At 43.2% G+C, this 15,877-nt stretch overlaps 1 protein-coding gene and 1 long non-coding RNA gene across 4 annotated transcripts in view; both read right to left on the minus strand.

Annotated features, from left to right (window-relative positions):
• LOC143367066 (uncharacterized) overlaps window positions 1–15,877 on the minus strand; it is a 391,763-nt gene that overhangs the window by 151,198 nt on the left and 224,688 nt on the right. The gene's annotated exons all lie outside the window — the stretch shown is intronic.
• The window catches only part of LOC143367001 (fatty-acid amide hydrolase 2), a 174,392-nt gene that overhangs the window by 122,590 nt on the left and 35,925 nt on the right, over window positions 1–15,877 (minus strand). The gene's annotated exons all lie outside the window — the stretch shown is intronic.

Genomic DNA, 15,877 nt, shown 5'->3' on the forward strand with positions numbered 1-15,877 from the left:
TAAGACTGTGAATTCAGAACACGTTATTCGGTGGTCCAGTGGGTTGCACCGTCTTGAAGATGATGCAATTATAACGGATGTAATAAATGACCACGATTATGTTCCGCATATAAGGAATATAACCGAGTTTGCAAAAGAAGTCACCATTTATATTGCTGGCTATGTAGTGATGCAATTGCAAAAAAGCATTTTATGCCCCGAATGTATCGCAGAATTGAAAGCCAGTAAAAGTATGCATACTGACAGTTTGATTGCATATAAAGATAGAGGTGGATTAACATATCCAGCCAAGGATGTAATCACAATTTGCCACGAATGCGAGAAAATTATTAGAAACGCGTTATGCGAAAGTGGCAGCACATTTTTGAATAGAAGATTTACCTCTGCCTACTTGACAGTTCAAGTTTTAAAAAAATTTATTGGACATAAATTATTTATAAATTTAAAGGATCATACGTCCGAACAAAGTCCACTGGATAATCATATTGTACATTTACTACGATCAATATGTAATAGATACATTAAAATAAGATTGCATTACATTGCGCAACAAGCTATTAATACGTCAATGAGTATGCGACAGGTATTTAATAAGCTCATCTTATTTAAGGGCCAATGAATGTACGTGTAATACATAATAAAATTTGAAAAAGAAATTGTGTTATGAAAATGATTGATAATACACCCTAATCTCTTTATGCAATAGATATTAACAGTTGTATAATTTATTAAAGGATGAATTACCAATATTTAGGTAATTAGATTAACATTTTATAATAAAAATTTTAATATTGCATTATAAAACTATGACCAATATTTAACTCTGCGATGGCAAGTTATATATTGTTGCAAAATTCGTTAAATCACATTCTTAAGTCCAGAAAAGTGAAGGATAACCTTGCAGTTATATCTACCTATTCCTACATAGTCGTGTTTTATTTATTCACAGATCTCATCAAATAATAATGCAAACCGTACTGAATTCATTGCGTAGTTGCAAATTTAAATATCAAACGAAAACAATAAAGATTTTTCATATCTATAGATTCAAACTTTTAACCATTTAATTCTGACATCTCAATCGCCATTAACATTTCAGTATGTTGATTTGTAAATAAAACATTTTGTTTCTTTGTTTTACTAAAAATATTCTATCGTACATTTATAATTGTAAAGAAACTAAAGGTTTCATCTTGAAATTTCGCGCATTTAGGCTAGAACCAATCACCAATGCGGCACCAGAGTACCACGTGACCATATTTTCAGCTCCCCAAAGTTGCTTCACTCCCCTCGCCTAAAGTCGCAACTATTACTCCGTCCCTATATTCCTATGTCCATGGAGAGGATCCACCCAGGGCGCCACCACGGCGTTCGTGGAATCTGCTGCTGCCAACGTCCGCAGGAGCCATGACGAAGACGACGGCTGGCGGGCTGCGCAGCTCCCCCTAGCCGAGCCGGTTCGGGAATATTGCGTCCTGGTTGCTGACGAACAACAGAGCGAGTACTTCGTGGAAGCGCTAATAGATTCGAGGGGTAAACTTAGTTTTATGACCGAAAGTACTTACTATAATAATTTTAGTCATTGTCCTATTGATAAGTCTAATAACGGGAATTCGTACGGAGGCATTAATCAGTCGCCGCTTCATATTTTTGGTTACGTTGATACGCGGGTGAAAATCCATTTGCTACCCGATAAGGTTTTCAAGGTAAAATTTGCAGTAGTCCCCGATGCAACCGTAACGTATCCAGCGATACTTGGACGAGACTTTCTTGTAACACCGGGACTAAAGGTAGAATTAGGAACGGACGTAAAGATGCATCTCCTTGGCCCTGAACGTGAGATAATGAATATTGAATTAATAGACAGTCCGAATAAACTCGCAGCTGTTCAACAGAGTTTAGATAAAGATATCCCTGTAGAAGTGCAAGATCAGCTGAGCGACCTGTTAGGTGCGCCCGCCGATTACGACGGTGAACCCGAAGAAACTGATTATGGAATGAAGCTGACCTTAACAAATAATAAGCCGTTTAGCTATTCACCTAGAAGACTGTCCTGGACCGAGCGGATAGCGGTTAGGGAAATCGTTGCAGATTTGATCGAGCGCGGTATTGTACGCCCTAGCAATTTAGACTGCTGTAGTCCGATAGTACTCGTACGAAGAAAGGGTAAAATCCGGTTATGTGTTGATTTTCGGTATTTAAATCTAATCACGGTAAAAGATCGGTACCCCTTACCTCTCATCGAGGACCAGCTAGAAAGACTTAGTGGAAAATCGTGGTTTACGACTCTCGACCTCAGAGACAGCTTCCACAACATAAAAATGGACGAAGAATCAATAAAGTATACTGCCTTCGTGACGCCCGACGGGCAATACGAGTACCTTAGAATGCCGTTTGGATTAGCGAACGCCCCCGCGGTGTTTCAGAGGTATATTAACTTCGTGTTTCGGGATCTGGTTAAAACGGATAAAGTCCTACTTTACTTAGATGACATTTTAATACCTACAGTTACACTTGAGGAAAACCTGTCATTGTTGAAAGAAGTTCTGAGCATACTGACACGCTTCCGATTAGAATTAAGATTGGATAAATGTTCCTTTTTTAAACGCGAGATCGAATACCTTGGGTATAGAATTAGCGAACGAGGTATTAAGCCAAATAAAGCCAATACCGAGGCTCTTGTTAACTTTCCGATACCTCGCAACGCGAAACAGGTCCAACGCTTCATAGGGCTGGCAAGCTATTTTAGAAAATTCGTCCCGAACTTTGCATTAATCGCCCGACCCCTATATCATTTGATGCGAGACACTACCGTTTTCCGATTCGGAGAAAAGGAACTCGAATCGTTTGAATTGTTAAAAGAGAAATTGGTTAACGCACCTGTACTAGCGCTGTATTCACCACTTGCTTATACCGAGCTGCATACTGATGCGAGTTCTCATGGCTACGGAGGCATATTGTTGCAGAAGCATGCGGACGCAAAATTGCACCCGGTTTTATATTTTAGCAGAAAAACAACTGATGTAGAGTGTAGATATCACAGTTATGAACTCGAATTGATGGCTATGATATATTGTCTTGAGAGGTTGCGAGTGTATCTCCAAGGGATCCCCTTTGTGATCGTGACCGACTGCAATTCCATCAAACTTGCCCTTAGTAAAAAGGATATAAATCCTAGAATTGCCAGATGGGCCTTGTACCTCGAGAATTTTAACTATAAAGTTGAGCATTGTTCTGGGAGCCGTATGCCTTACGTAGATGCTCTCAGCAGAGTTGTCATGGTAATCGAACCTCTGTCGTTCGACGAAGTGCTAGCTTACAAACAATTAAAGGATCCAGAAATACTCAAGATACGTCGCGAACTTGAAATTAGAGAAAACGATAGATTTGAATTAAGGAATGGAATTTTATATCGTAAATTCCGCGGCGGGATATTGTTTTATGTGCCCGAGAGCATGGTACAAAGCGTGATAAGGACGTGCCACGATGACATCGGACACGTCGGGATTGGGAAAACGTTAGAATTAATTCAGCAGGTGTATTGGTTCCCCAACATGCGGAAGCAAATACATGAGTACATAGGAAATTGTATTAAATGTCTAAATTATAATGTGCCTTCTGGAAAGGCCGAGGGACGCTTGCACTTGTACGACAATGGCAACGCCCCCTTTGAGACTCTCCATGTGGACCACTTTGGCCCATTAGAAAAAACGCACGTAGGGAACAGATACATACTCCTCGTGGTAGATTCGTTCACCAAATTTACATTATTGTACGCTGTTAAAAGTACAAAAACCAAAGAGACAATTAAAAAGATTAAGCTTTTTTTTTCAACATTTCGGAAAAGTAAAACGTTTAGTCTCGGATCGAGGATCCTGTTTCACTTCCTCCGAATTCGACGAATTTGTACGCGAATCCGAAATAACGCACGTTAAGGTCGCCACCGCGACACCTAAGGCCAATGGCCAGGTAGAGCGAATAAATCGTTTTCTGCGAGCGGTCCTCGCTAAATTGTCCAACGAAGGGCCGTGGGATTCAAAACTGTTGGAAGCGCAATTCATCATTAATAATTCCCACCATAAAGCAATAGCGACTACCCCTAGTCTATTAATGTTTGGCTGCGCGCAGAACGGGTATACCGACGATCGGTTTAGAAATTACCTAGAAGACCTCTCTGAGGAAGAAACGAATGATAGGCGTATAGAAGCGAGAGCGATAGCTGTACAAAGTACAAAAAAATTACAAAAGTATAATAAGGACGCCTACGATAAGCGTCACAAAAAGCCGCGCATTTACGAAGTTGGCGATTATATTATGATAAGAAACGTAGTTACTACTCCTAATATTAATAAAAAATTGTTACCTAAATATAAGGGACCATATGTGGTCAGGAAGGTGTTGGAGAGGGATCGTTATGTTATCGAAGACGTGCCGGGGTTTCAGCACAGCCCGCAACCCTTCTCCGGCATCTTCGGCCCCGAGAGAATGAAACTCTGGGTCAGATGCACTGACGACTCCGAAGAGTCCGAAAGTAATGCGAGCGATCTTGACCATGGTCGGGCCGACCATGATGTCAGGATGGACGAGCTGTAGGGCCTCGCCCTTTTAGACAAGCGTCTTCGACGTCCCTGAGCGAGCGATCCGCCGAGAGCGCCCGATAGCGTCCGAGCGCGTGAGCGAGCCCACACGAACAGCGCGATCCCAATTTCTTCAATTATCGTCCGTCGAACGCGCAACACGTGCTTGTTCAATTATTAAAGGAAACCGTTATTAAGAACGCGAATTGTGTTACCAGTGATTAACCATCCACGCTCCCACAATCACGCTCTCTTTTCTGCGACTTTCTCGGTAGTTCTGCGTTACCTTCCTGCCACCGCATGGTTGGTAGTTTTACGTTTTACAACGTTAAGTTTGTCCCAAGAAATTCAACGCTGATTACTGTGATAGTTTATTATACCTACAGGAAATAATTTGAAACTCCTACACATGAATTATACATATTGGTGCGGGGCGTTCCAACGAAATCTAAACTAGTTTGGGAAAAGTTACAGTGGGTCAAAAAAGTATTGGCACACCCAGTTTTCTTGGAATATCTTTAAACTATAAAGTAATTTATTAATATTAACTATGTTTATTAGTGTCTTTTGACACACATAAATAGTATGTTTACCGAGAATTCTCAGTTATTTGGTATAAGGAAGTAAAGTAAAGAAATCGAAAAATCCATAGTCAAATAAGTATTGGCACACATACGATGTTATTGAGGAATGCACAATAATAAACAATATGAACAATATTGAACTTACCTAATATTTGGTGTGCATGCCTTTGGACTTAATTACAGCCTGCAATCGATTAGGTATCGATTCGACCAGTTTTTGCGTAATTTCCGGTGAAATGTTAGACCACTCTTCTAAAAGTGTCGCTTTTAGGTCATTTTTATTTTTTATTTTCCTTTTACGGATTTTTAAATCTAAAATATGCCAAAGATTTTCTATCGGATTAATATCCGGCGATTGAGGTGGTGTAGGGAGTTGTTTTGGTACATTGTATAGTAACCATTCTCTTGTTTTCCTTGCCGTGTGCTTCGGGTCATTGTCTTGTTGGAAAAGAAATTTTCCGTTTATGCCCAAATTTCCTACTCCATGGTATGACATACAGCCCCATACCATAACGTGACCACCACCGTATTACACTGTAGGAATAATATTCTTTTGGTTTAATTCGGTATTCGGTTTCCTCCATACAAATCCTTTTCCATCAGAGCCGAAAAGATTAAACTTGCTCTTATCCGAGAAAATAACCGTCTTCCAAAATTTCATTGTCTTATTTATATATATTTTTGCAAAACCGAAGCGTTTCTCCCTATTCTTCTCATTAATGAACGGTTTTTTCTCGCTGCTCTACCATAAATTTCCGCAGATTGTAAAACATTTCGGACTGTTTGGGCATTCACTTCTTTTCCCGAATATGTTGCGATGTCAACAGATAAACTTTTGGCACTTACAAAAGGATTTTTTATTGCTTCTTTGATGATGTCTTTTCGTTCTCTAGATGTAAGTACTTGCGGACGACCTGATCGCGGTTTGTTCTCGACGCTACGAGTTTCCTTAAATTTTTTTATTACATTTCTCACTGTCGAGAAACTCAAATTTAATGAATTACCGATTTTTCGGTAACTCTCACCACTTTTATGTAATGAAAGAATTTCCTTTCGCACGCACAATGATAACTCGCTCTTCTTCGTAGACATGATGCTTGTTCAAAGTGTAAACACAAACTGATTGTGTTAACTGAGCAAAGGAACAGTGAATTCTGTTTATGTTTACGTTCCTAGAACCGAATTTGTCGCGTACGAAAGCGAGTAACACTTATTCTTATAGTTAAACCGTACGTGTCCGTGCCAATACTTATTTGACTATGGATTTCTCATTTTCTTTACTTTACTTCCTTATACCAAATAACTGAGAATTCTCAGTAAACATACTATTTATGTGTGTCAAAAGACACTAATAAACATAGTTAATATTGATAGATTACTTTATAGTTTAATGATATTCCAAGAAAACTGGGTGTGCCAATACTTTTTTCACCCACTGTAGCACTCCTGAGGTGCCGCTCGCCCAGTCTCTCTTGAAACAGCCTGTAGAGGCTACGTCACGCGTCGTGTAATTTTCCGCCGAAATCCATTATTGTTGCATCAGTGTTAAACTGAGTATCGCCATAACACGTTGCGTACGGGCGACGTGTACGGTCACGTCATGGGGAATCCCTATCCTACGGCGGGTGACGCGTACGGTCACGTCTTGGGCCTGGTCCCAATAAATGTGGAAGGGGAAGAAGAATTTTTCAAGTATCGCGTTTTCCTTTTGCATACGCCTTCAGTACGAACGTGTTAAACAGTTTGTGCAGTCGTTACAAATTTGCCGCGTTTTTCACCATTCTGCAGCTTGTATTTAACAAGGTAAGTTGTATTTTTTCTGTCGTATTCTACTTCCTATCAATATTTTTATTCAATTTCTATATTAAATATTTTGGAATATTTTTGTGGACATATTTTTATAATATTTTGTTTTACAGTCATGTCGAAAAGGAAATCGACTGAATGCATCGATGCTCCTTCACCCCCAAAAGCACCTCAACCGTCGACATCTGGGTTCAGAAGATGCACAAGGAGTACTACGAATGTTGAACCGGAGGAAGCGGTTGAAGACTCTTTGTTTGACAGTGGGAGCGACGAAGATGTGGAGTTGGATTGGGGCTTTTCCACGACGGATTCCTCAGAGGAGGATGTGACGTCCCACTATTTTTCGCGCAGTCGTAATTAGAGTCTTCCCCACAAATAACTCCAAATCTTCGCCAAAATCCCTCGAATTCAAATCTTACCCCTTTTTCCCAACTACCGACCACCTTGGCGATATACCTTAGCGGTCCCTATCTCAAGATGATCTACTACGAAATCCCCTTCCCTCTACGCCCTACGAGGCACGATCTCCTCCCTCACCTTCAAAGTCTAAACAAGTCCCTCGTCCCAAAAACCCTCTTACATCGAGACTACGTCTCACGACCTCCCTACGACCCACCGAGTCAAAGCCACTCTTACCCCGTTCCAATCAAAACACGCAAACCACATGTAACTAGTTTGAGTCCCCCTTCTCGAGCGCCCCTCATAAAAACCCCGGAAATAATATTGCGAAGTCCTTTTCGAATGCCCTTTATAAAAAACCCGGAAGTCTTATTGCGACGCATATTTCGTGCATGAGTCACGGTGCATACCGCGCACACCCCTCATACCTAAACACTGTATAAATACAAGGGCCCCAGAGGCCGTAGCACTCTTCTTCTACGGACTCTTCTTCTACGGAAAGCTCTTCCATAGAGACAGTTCAACGAAAGTAACAATTTAACTAACGTGCATTAAATTCAGTGCAACTACTCTCGACGAGAGATTCACTTTCGACAACAACTGTGAGCAATTAATATTACTTATTATAACACTGCATATCATCGCCATTTATATTACACTTTCTTGCTTATGCTTTTCTTATTATTGCTTATCGTTTATATCATCTTAACATTCCTAACGCTTATTGCTTTTCATATTCTTGTCTATTGCTAATACTCGCATATTTCATGTTCATCTATATATTGCTATTGTTTACCATTTATATAAATGTTTTGTGCTAATGCTCAACGTCCCACGCATTATTATAATATTACCACATATGCTTTGAACTGAATAAACGTTCTTATTCTAAATAACGCTTCGAATTATTGTAGTGATCCTTCGGTTACGGAATTACCGAATCATAACAAGCCACTGCAACAGCTGATCTCGGTTTGCGAACTCCGGGATTTCTTACAGTGTTTACAAGGCTTACTTTCGTATAGGCCTTATACGACCATACCGTTACCTCTATTATAAAGAAATATAACGCGAGGTTTCTTATATTAATGCAACGGTAAATCCAATTATCAGGACTTTAAATACCCATGCTTGTGTCTAACGGGTGTCACTCTGGTGCTTGATTACTGCTTTACCTTCCCTGGTTGCTTGCGCCGCGAAACTTGTTTTCGTGCCTAACTCCCATCGTGCCTAGTGCCGCGAAACCTGTTTTCGTGCCTAACTCCCATCGTTCCTAGTGCCGCGAAACCTGTTTTCGTGCCTAACTCCCATCGTTCCTAGTGCCGCGAAACTTGTTTTCGTGCCTAACTCCTGCCTCACTTTGTGCCGCGAAACTAGTTTTCGTGCCAAAGTCCTATCCTGCTTAGTGCCGCGAAGCTGGTTTTCGTGCCTAAACTCCCCCAACTAGCCTTGTGTCGCGAAACTGGTTTTCGTGCCAAGGCTTCCTCCCGATCTACCCCAACTATGTCATTCCCCTAAAAAAGACCTTCACCCGGGACGTGACAAGGAAAGTGAAGAAAGCGACGAAGAGTCAACATTGTCTGAATCTACCTCGCGTTTAGTTGAACCAAGTACATGGAGCTCCGTTCAGCCCATTTCCCCAAGCATACCGTTTACGGGAAATCCCGGGCTCATAACTGAAATGGCGTCCAAAGAACCTATAGATTTCTTTTTTTTACTGGCCAATGACCAGTTATTTGATACTGTTTTACGCGAAACCAATTTTCAAGGGCGTAAATTATCACGGCCCGCCACTTGCTCCAACTCGCGATTAAAAATCTTTAACCAGGTAAAAAGAGAGGAGCTTGAGGTTTTCTTAGGGCTAATATTTTTAGGGGGTAATATTCGTGTCCCCTGTTTTTCCCATTTTTGGAGAAAAAATGACTTATATCGATTCCCCGCCTTTGCCAACGCAATGTCAAGAGACAGATTTCAAACTATACTGGCGGCTTTACACTTTTCTCGAAATCCGCAAAGGGGGCAGCCCAAACCGTCTGATCCCTTGTACAAAATTCGACCACTTCTCGATCATTTCACCAATAGAATGCGGGAAATTTATTATCCGGATAAAAATTTAAGTTTAGACGAATCCATGCTATTATGGCGGGGCCGATTATTCTTTCGCCAGTATATTAAAAATAAATCACATAAGTATGGGATAAAATTTTATATGCTGACCGAGCCCAACGGAATTGTCCTGCGTAATTTAATTTATTGTGGCTCACGAGATCCTGATGTTGGAGGTGTTGGGCATACCGAAAAAGTTGTACGAAACCTGCTAACCGATTTTTTAGGAAAGGGGCATTCGGTTTTTTTTGACAATTTTTATTCGAGTGTAGCATTAGTTAGGGAATTGTTGTATGACAAAACTTATGCAACCGGCACTCTCAGGGCGAATAGGAAAGGTAATCCTCCCGCTGTGACTCAAAAAAAAACTGAAAAAGGGTGAAGTAGAAGCACGCTATACTCCTGATGGTATATGCGTGCTAAAATGGCATGATAAGCGGGATGTAGTAATGATTTCGTCGGAATACACACCAAATCTCGAGAAAATAAAAACGAGATCTGGTAGAGATGTGGAAAAGCCAGAAATGGTAAATAAATATAATAACTGCATGTGCGGAATTGATCACAGCGATCAATTTTTAGCTTACTATCCGTGCGAAAGAAAAACCATTCGTTGGTACCGGAAGGTTGGATTGCATATATTTCACATTATGATGAACAATGCATACTTATTACATAAGCTAAATTCAAATACATCGTTATCATTACTTAAATTTAGGGAAGCGGTTATTGACCGACTTATTTATAAGAACAGGCCACGCTTAGACACAATTCCGATACCAGAGGACAACGAAGTACATTTACCGACAATGTCAGGCCTGGAGGGAGAAAAGAAAATGCGAAAGAGATGTAGGGTGTGTTTTGAAAAAGGGATAAGAAAAGAGGGATTATTTTACTGTCCGAGGTGCCCAGATAAACCGGGCCTCTGCCTCAACAAATGCTTTGCGAAATACCACAACTATACATAAACAATAACTCCCACCAATAGTTTATGACAACTTCTGTAGACGAAAAATTATATTACTATTGTAATAGTATTTGTAAATGTAACTGTAAAAATTAGCGAATATATACCATTTTTTATACAATATTAATTTTAATATAATTTTTTTGTTGTTCTTCCCAAAACATTTATTAACATCATAATATATAGCCACATATAAAATGGCAAGCCGAAATTAAAATGAAATACGGGTTTGTCAAATTAAACCCCTGTCGTATGCCGGGTGACGTGTACGTCGCGTCATGCCTTTTTTTCTAACAAAAACAAATTATTTTTGGTTAAAATGTTATTAAATGTCGAAAGTAGCATAACAGGGTGCACTTTCTACAAAAATCTATTTCCGGCATCTGGGACAGTCAACTATTTTTGGTGCCGTACGCAACGTGATAACGCATAAAAAGGAGTGTGGTGAAATAGACCTTGGTATTAATATCCTTCTCACCCCTCAAATTGATGACCCCGACGTGATTGTGTCGCGAAGGTGATCGTGCAGTGATTTGGTGCGCTAGTGAGAAACTTTGAATTTAAAATTTAGAAAGACAGTGATAGACATTACGCACCATGTCCGTAAATGACAATACTACCGGTGGGGCGTCTTTGTTTTCCGATTCGGCAGCAAATCGGGTCGGTATCCGTGTTCCGGAGTTTACTCCGAATGAACCGGAGTTATGGTTTTGTATAGTTGAAAGAAATTTCCTCTCGGCCGGGATCGTCTCTGATGCGACCAAATCGAGTCTCGTTACGAGAGCATTAAGACCGCGATATATGGCTGAAGTGCGGGATGTGCTAATTAATCCACTGGCGGCCGGTCTCTACGAAACGTTGAAAGCCGAATTGATCAGCCGCGTGGGGGTTTCACAGGAACAAAAAACCCGCCAATTGTTGGAGCGGGAGAAAATGGGCGACCAAAAGCCCTTCCAATTCTTGCGCCACCTTCGGAGCTTGGCGGGAACATACATAACGGAACCGTTACTGACGACGATCTGGTTGGGGCGTTTACCCGGCAATGTGCAAGCCATCTTGGCCACTGAGAAAGATACGGGGCTTGATAAGGTAACCGTGTTAGCGGATGCCATTTACGAGACAATACCTGGACGGCCTGCTGTTGCAGAATCCTCGCGTCCTGGACCGTCGACGCAACCGAGTTCCTTGGACATGATGTTGCAGCTACTCCTTTCTATACAGGAGGAGAGTAAGGTGATGAAGACCCAATTTGACGAGCTGCGGCTTTCTCGTCGAGATGAACCGTCGCGGGGCGGCGGTCAAGGGCGTGCGCGTCGTCCGCGGAGTTCTTCGAGGCCGCGTTCGAGGTCGAGGGAGCATGTTCAGAACGGTATGTGCTGGTACCACCACAAGTGGGCGCATAAGGCCCACCGGTGTATCGAGCCCTGCACTTTTGGCTAGGGAAACGCGGGAGCGGTCGTTAATGTCGGCTAGCGACTCCGGCCCGATATTCCGCCGTCTATTTGTAAACGATCGGTGTACAAATACGCGATTTCTGGTCGACACGGGTGCCGACCTTTGTGTAGATCCTCGTAACTTGATTCGTGGTACTCCCCTGAAATCGGAATACGAACTCTCCGCTGCTAACGGAACAACGATCGCGACCTTCGGTACAGCGACCCTTACGCTGAACTTGGGTCTTGGACGAGATTTTACCTGGAGGTTCGTCGTGGCTGATGTCACCAAGCCAATCATCGGTGCGGATTTCTTGGCGCACTTTAGAGTTTTGGTGGACATCCGGAACCAGTGCCTAATCGACCAGACGACAGCTCTATGGTCCAAAGGAACCACTGTTCGAAACGTGACGGCGTCGATTAGGATGGTGAAAGATGAGTCCGTTTACCATACCCTGTTGGGGAAGTATCCCGAACTCACAAAACCAGGAGGCACACCAGTCGAGGTAAACCATAGTTCGTGTCATGATATAAAGACCACTCCGGGGCCACCCGTTTCCAGCAAGTCAAGGAGGCTTACACCGGATAGGCTCAAAATCGCTAAGAGGGAGTTCGAGACTATGATCCGACTGGGAATCGCGAGGCCGTCAAAGAGTAGCTGGTCCTCCTCCCTGCACTTGGTTCCCAAAGGCTCGGACGGGGAAACTTTAAGGCCAGTAGGAGATTTTCTCTACCATGGATTTAATGCGCACGTATAATCAGATTCCAGTGGCTGAAGAGGACATTCCCAAGACCGCGATAACCACACCTTTCGGGTTGTTTGAATTCACGTTCATGTCGTTCGGTCTACGCAACGCTACCCAGACATTCCAAAGATTTATCGATGAGGTGTTGCGTGGTTTAGATTTCTGTTACGCGTACTTAGATGACATTTTGATCGCGTCAGCTTCAGAAGCTGAACACCATGAACACTTAAAAATTCTATTCGACAGACGTGGCAAATATCATTTAGTCGTTAACCCGGGTAAGTGCGTGTTCGGGAAGTCCGAAGTAAAGTTTCTCCGATATATATCGTGTCTGAAAAGGGTTCGCGTCCGGTTAGCGAGAAAGTGGACGCGATTAATAACTTTCCTGAAGCGACTACAGCTAAGCAATTGCGCCGTTTCTTGGGTATGATAAACTTCTACAGACGTTTTATACCCAAGGCGGCGCAGGCCCAGGCATCTTTAAATGACATGCTGGGCAATAACATCAAGGGTAACAGTCCAGTTACGTGGACTGATGAAGCTCGTGACGCGTTCCGTCAATGCAAGGAGGATCTGTCGTGGGCCACTTTATTGGCGCACCCCGAACCCGGGGCTCCAGTCGCGCTTACCTGCGACGCTTCTAACACTCTCTGCAGCAGCGGATTGGCGATAATGGGAACCGTTGACTTTCTTTTCTACTAAGCTGTCGCCGACGGAACGGAATTATTCAACGTTCGATCGGGAATTGTTGGTGATTTACAAGTCTATAAAGCATTTTGGATATCTATTAGAAGGAAGAACTTTTACGGTTTTTACGGACCATAAGCCGCTCCTTTTTGCTTTCAACAGTAAATCGGATCAGCATACCCCGAAGCAGATTAGGCATCTCAGCTACGTGAGTCAATTCACGACGGACATCCGTCACGATGCTGGTCACGATAACGTGGTAGCGGATGCGCTATCCAGACTGGACTCCGTGGAAGTGACGCTCGACTTTGAGGCGATGGCAGCGTCTCAAGCAACAGACCCGGAGCTTCAAGAATTTTTACAAAAAGATTCTGGTCTGACGCTGGAACAGGTGGCAATTCCAGGATCTTCCACAAAGATGTGGTGCGATGTTTCGACGGGCAGCGTGCGGCCTTATCTTACGGCCCCCTTCCGCCGTGCCGTCTTCAAGGTTTTACATGGTTTGTCCCATGCTGGGATTAAGGCGACGGTCAAATTAGTAACCCAGCGTTACGTTTGGCCGTCGGTTAAGTCTGATTGTAGGGAATGGACGCGGTGTTGCATCCCTTGCCAACTCTCCAAGGTACAGAGGCATGTCACTGCACCTCTGGGCTCATTTCCTCAACCGTCAGCGAGGTTTGAGCACGTAAACATCGACATCGTGATTCTGCCGGTGTCTGAGGGATTTCGATAATGCCTCACGTGCGTAGATCGTTTTACGCGGTGGCCAGAGGCGATTCCGCTCTGCGATCAGGATTTGCCGATTCGGGACCCCGTTGCGTGTTACCACGGATCAGGAACGGCAGTTTGAGTCATACCTTTTTAAAGAGTTGAACTCTTTATTAGGTTCGGCTCATTTTCATACCACGGCCTACCATCCTGCGGCCAATGGCACGATGGAGCGGTTCCACCGTCAATTCAAAACTGCTATTCGGGCTTATCAACATGTTCGATGGACGGAGGTTCTTCCGACCATTTTGCTGGGGATCCGCTCAGCCTGGAAGGAAGATCTTTCATCGACTTCGGCGGAGCTGGTGTTTGGCGAGTCATTACGATTGCCGGGCGAATTTTTAGCGCCATCAGCAATTTCCGATACCGCCGTATTTGTCAATGGATTACGTGATCATTTCCGCAATATTGGACCGTCTGCACCGTCTCGGCATGGCACACCCCGCGTTTTTGTTTTTAAAGAACTTGAAACGTGTAAGCGTGTTTTTACACGGCATGACGCGGCGAAAACTATTTTGCAACAGCCATACGATGGGCCATACAATGTTATTGGTCGTGGTGATAAGACGTTTACAATAGATATTAAGGGTAGACATAAGGTTGTACCAATAAATAGACTTAAGCCAGCGTTCGTTATAGCGGATGTTATTCCGATCCAGCTAGATCGCACTCAGATATTGCCTGTTCTACCTGACGCTGCGACACCGGTAAATATAGACACGAGACCACCTGTAGTTCCGCCGGTTATTCGAAACGCGTTACCGTTGGTACCTGCACCGGATTTAACTACGCCGGTACGTTTTGTTACTCGTTTCGGTAGAAGAGTTAAATTTCCGGATAGACTGCAAGTTGGGTTCTCGTAATTTAGGGTTAATTACTACCGGGGGGGTCATGTAGCGGTTGTTTGCTACTTCGCCTCCATATTGGAGACGCGACTTTTCCGTAGCTTTGTGTACGCTTGGGTTTTCCCCCGTGGGCCTGGGTGAGTCAGGCTATGGCCACGTAGGCATCTGGCAGCCAGGCTCGCCCAGGTCAGGGTTTTTTCAGCGCGCGGACGCGCTTTTCGCGCCGAAATTTGCCGCGCGTTTTCGGCGTCGCTTGAGGGACGCGTCCCTCTGAGAGGGCTGTATAAATAGCCTCCAGAGGTGACGCGCGCCCTCACTCACTCCGTGGAACTGCCTGTAGTGGCATCGACTCGCGCCGTTTAGAATAATAAATTGTTACTACACTGATTCGCAGAGCATCACCTTTTCTCGCGTATTAAAAGCAGTGTGGTGAAAGAGACCGTAGTTATCATTATTCCATTCACCCCTCAACATATCCATGTCAACAATGGAAGCCGAATATGTAGCTCTAGCATTAGGTGTAAAACAATCCACATGGCTGAGCATGTTTCTAAACGAACTAAATTTATTTAAACAATTTTCAGGGAAGTGCGATCTATATTGCGATAACAGAGCGGCGATAGCTTTTTCAAAAAGTCGAATAGAAAATTTGCGAACAAGACATATAAACCCATAATGCCATATTGTCAGAGAAGAATTGCAGAAAGAATCAATTAGCTTGACCTATGTTCAGTCGAACGAAAATGTAGCAGACATAATGACCAAGGCACTTAAGCGCGTTGCACATAAAAATTGCACCCAAGCAATGAACTTGGGAATCGTAAAAGTGGGGGATTGAACAGATTTACGCTTCCGCCATGGGTGCCCTGCTGCCCTATCCCCTCCCTCTTTATACGGGAGTGATCTCTAGATCATTCGAGTCGATCGTGCCTTGTTCTTCGATGGCGTTACGTACCTCG

Source organism: Andrena cerasifolii, chromosome 3, assembly GCF_050908995.1.
Source record: "Andrena cerasifolii isolate SP2316 chromosome 3, iyAndCera1_principal, whole genome shotgun sequence".
NCBI lineage: Eukaryota > Metazoa > Arthropoda > Insecta > Hymenoptera > Andrenidae > Andrena > Andrena cerasifolii.